Genomic DNA, 4,264 nt, shown 5'->3' with positions numbered 1-4,264 from the left:
CTGTCTCAATCACAACCATATCACGGCCACATCATAGTATTACACATCATCTGTCTCAATCACAACCATATCACGACCACATCATAGCATTACACATCACCTGTCTCAATCACAATGTCTATATGAATCATAGCCTACTCATGCTCTTCTATCCCCTCAATATCAGTTATCACATGACTTATTCAACAATTTCAAGTCACATATAACACATTTAGCTCGTTTTATTCCCCATCTTTCATTTACAACAATTTCAATCAACAAATAAAACTCATCCTCAATCCCTATTACTCCCCAACACAATTAGGAAAGTAATCATGCGTAGTCTAAGAGTTTTACAAAGTTTGGAAGTCACTTGCCTTAAATTGAACTCCAAAAGTTACTTGACTTGAGCCTTTCCTTTCCGAGTATAATCCGGATCGCGATAATCGATTCAAACAATTATTCACAATCACAATTCGATTCCAATGACACCAAAATCAAGAAATTTAGGGGAAAAGGGCAAAACGGTCCAAAAGTCTCATACCGGAAAACGATACCCAAATCTGGAAATTTTTTATGTAAAATGATCCTTAACGTATTTGGAAGCTAATGGTGAAAACCAATTTGAAAACGGAGTTGAAATCAATTCACAAACTCAATTTGAAGGAAAATCCACGTTCTTGAAAAAACCTAAATATTCGGATCCGAAACCCCGACTCGAAAATGAAATATCTCTTGAAAAACTTCTTACCCATGCTTAGATACGTTCAAATATGAAATTTCATCAAAAACGGAGTTAAGATCGACCTTGAAATTCTCAATTTATCAAACTTTAACTTTACCGGGAAGGTCCAAATTGTACGCGGTTAATATGATGAATCAATAATTTTATGTTAAAATAAGTTTATCCATAACATAAGAATCGTAAATATACCTTTTTCATCAAAAAGGGAGTCCAAATCGATAAAACCCCAATTTTTCCCAAGAGATTTACGGATAGGGAAAAAAGAAAAAAAACCAAATAAAGAAATTATGAGAAAATGTCGAATTGAAGATTGAATACTAACCCTCATATTAATTCAAGAAGAAACCCGTAAGAATCACTCCATTTCGATATCTAGAACTCCCGATATGCTCAAAATACCAAATGAACACAGTCTGAGATTTTTATAACAGTACATGGCTGTTATGCACCAGAAAAACAGCAGTTAATCTTTCACTAAAAAAGCCGTAATTTCCTCATACGATAGTGAAATGACCTGATTCTTTTTTGTAAATGTCTTAAATAATGATACGGACCTTCTCGTTCAATCGGACCTCAATTTCATGCTCGTTTGCCCAGTCAAATATCATTTCTACTCGGTAAACAATTATTTCTTATTTGCGATAAAAGTCCAATCTCAGGTTAGCGAAAATGCACCAAAATTTGCAGATAAGTCCTATAATTCATGCTCAAAGTTTCAGAACCTTCGGAATAATTTTTTGACCTTTAAAACTAGTAATGAACCCTTTAGTTGCCACAATTTGCTGAAATAGTGTCAAAACATCCAAGAAACTTAAAAGTTCACCCCAAAACTCATTTGGCACTTCCCGAACACAAACCAAATATGCTACTAGCTTGAAAATGACATTTCGGACTCAATGAAATCGTCGGAATTTGAATTCGAGGTCTCCTTGACCCGGTATCCGATAAGGCGTCAAGAAAGTAACTTTAGGCTCAAAAACTCGAAACGCACTTGGGAACTCTAAAAATTCAACCAAGACTCATTCTAGACTTAGAATCACCCCCTGAATCCAATGGTGCCCTCGGAATTCCATTTCGAGCACCGGAACCTCGTTTGTTGACCAAAGTCAACTCTTGATCAAAATTTCACAATTTTAGCAACTTAGGACCTCAAATCTTCGTTTTAACTCCAAATTCGACTCCGTAAATTCTCATAGACCCGTTTCGACATTCTAAAACTGTTGGAATCGACGAAAATCCGATTCGAGTCTCAAAACTCCAAATGGCTCGAAATAGCACTTTTAACCAAACTTTAACTTTTAAAAACTCAACTTTTCATCAATTTTCCTCCAAACCAACTTCGAAAATACAACAATTAGGACTCGGGGAAACTATCGGGAGGGGTAAAACGGTCATTTTATGAAAATTTCCAAAAATGACCTTTAGGAGCATTACATAACTAGCGAATATAATTATTTTAACCGATCAATCAAATATTAATACAAGATAAATGATTCTAGGAGTGGCAATTGGAGCAGGATGGCAAACATATGTAGCTTACATTAGCATAGTATGCTACTATGTATTTGGTATTCCTTTGGGCCTTATTTTATGCTTTTTCCTCAACAGGGGTGTTAAGGTAATTGTAATCTCCTCCTCTCCTTTTTATTTTTATTTTTATAGTATTCTTTTTATTTTAATTTACGTTACAATATTTTATTAACTATATAGAGTTTAAAAAGGAAGAAGGGAGTTTTTTGAAATTTGTATTTGAGTATGAATTACTCATTTCTTCGGTTAGGAAATGACTAATTGTTAATAATAATGGTAAATAAGGAACTAAATGACAAATTATTTCTTAATTTTTTAAATTAAAATAATAAAAGTGGACATCTATTTTTGGTATAATGAACCAGTGAAAGTTGATGGAGAAAGTATTTCACTAAGGGTACGCAAAATGCAATTTAAAAATTAAATTATTTCAAATTATAGAAAGATAATACTCTCTCCATTTTAAAATAAATGAATTTTTGAGGTGTGCACCCCTATTAAGAAAATTAGTTAATAATATCAATTAAAGGATAATTTATCCATATTGTCCTTTTGTTTCTTCTTAAAACTAGATTTAGAGTTGAAAAACTCATTAAAGAAAAAAGTAATTTTGGAAATAAATAATAAAGACATCCTTGGATTTTGAAAAATTCATTCATTTTGGAACATAGAGAAAATGTCAGAACCTTATTTCTTAGGCACTAAAGAGAGGTTTTTTTTTTAAAGACAAATTAAAAGAAAAATGTGTCATATAAATTAAAATTAAAAAAAATACAAAACAATGTTGGAAATTATACTGTATATGATTTCTCCAATCTCATGATTCTTCTATTTCTTTTGGTGTGTAAACTATAAAAATTGCAGGGCATGTGGATTGGAATGTTGTTAGGAACCATACTTCAAACAAGTATTCTTATTCTCATGATTTCCAAAACTAACTGGAAAAAAGAGGTAATGTATTACATATTCAATATATTTTTATTTTTTCTCAATATGTTTCGAAAAGAAATTGCAATATGGATGTGTTTGATATGAAGGACAATGTTTTTCTAGAAAACATTTTTTGAAAAATAAGTGAATTTCTTACTTATTTTTTAGTATTTGATAAACAGTGGCGTAGCCACATGGTGGTCAGGGTGTCCTTCGTCGAAAAAAAATATTGTATATACAAGTAAAATGATACACAAAATAATTAAATAACATATTTTGGACACCTTTAACATAACAAATTGTTATAGCCCAGTGGTTTCACCTCCTTAGAATGAGAAAGTGCTATTTCTGGACACCCTTTGTGAAATCTGGCTCCGCTAAGAAAATATTATTCCAAAAGACTTTATATGTTATCTAGCAAAACACTATAAAGACGGAAGGAAATGAGATGGCGAATGGGGGTTCAGGGGAGGCAAGGTCTGTGAGCTTGTTTTTAGGAGGTCAAAAGTCTTTTTTTCCTTCTTCAATAAATGCTTATTTTTAAAATGTAAGGTATTTAGACTAAATTTTTAGAGAAAAAAAATAAGTGTTTCGAGGAAATAACAAGAACTATTATTTAGAAGCTAAATAAAGTAGTTTTTTTGAAAAACACAGAAAATATGTTGGAATCATTTTTTTAAAACCGTTTGGCCAAGTACTTAGAGCCCGTTTGGATTGACTTAAAAAAAGTAACTTTTAAAAAGTAACTTTTTAAAGTGCTGGAACTTATTTTTAAAATAAGTAGTTATGTGTTTGGATAAAAGTGCTGCAGTTGAAAAAAAAGTTGTTGATGTGTTTGGCAAATAAGTGCTGGTAAACACTTTTTTTTATCAAAATGTCTGAAATACCCTTTAAGCTGTTAACATGATAAAAAGTTGATTAATTTAAGGTTTTTATACTTAAAAAAAAAATTAAAACAAAATTAATTTATGTTTTACATCCATAAGTAATAATATTTTTCTATCATTCACATATTTCTTTACCACCTTATAAGAGGAATATAAATTCATATTTCAGAAATAATAATAATAATAATAATAA

At 31.1% G+C, this 4,264-nt stretch overlaps 1 protein-coding gene and 1 pseudogene across 1 annotated transcript in view; both read left to right on the top strand.

Annotated features, from left to right (window-relative positions):
• The window catches only part of LOC125875987 (protein DETOXIFICATION 32-like), a 133,786-nt pseudogene that overhangs the window by 127,933 nt on the left and 1,589 nt on the right, over positions 1 to 4,264 (top strand).
• LOC125875986 (protein DETOXIFICATION 29-like) overlaps positions 1 to 4,264 on the top strand; it is a 114,592-nt gene that overhangs the window by 108,871 nt on the left and 1,457 nt on the right. The window lies entirely within an intron of this gene.

The sequence above is a fragment of the Solanum stenotomum genome, chromosome 9, assembly GCF_019186545.1.
Source record: "Solanum stenotomum isolate F172 chromosome 9, ASM1918654v1, whole genome shotgun sequence".
NCBI classification, from domain to species: Eukaryota; Viridiplantae; Streptophyta; class Magnoliopsida; order Solanales; family Solanaceae; genus Solanum; species Solanum stenotomum.
Note: the sequence above shows the minus strand (reverse complement) of the source record. Positions and strands in the feature narration are given on the sequence as shown.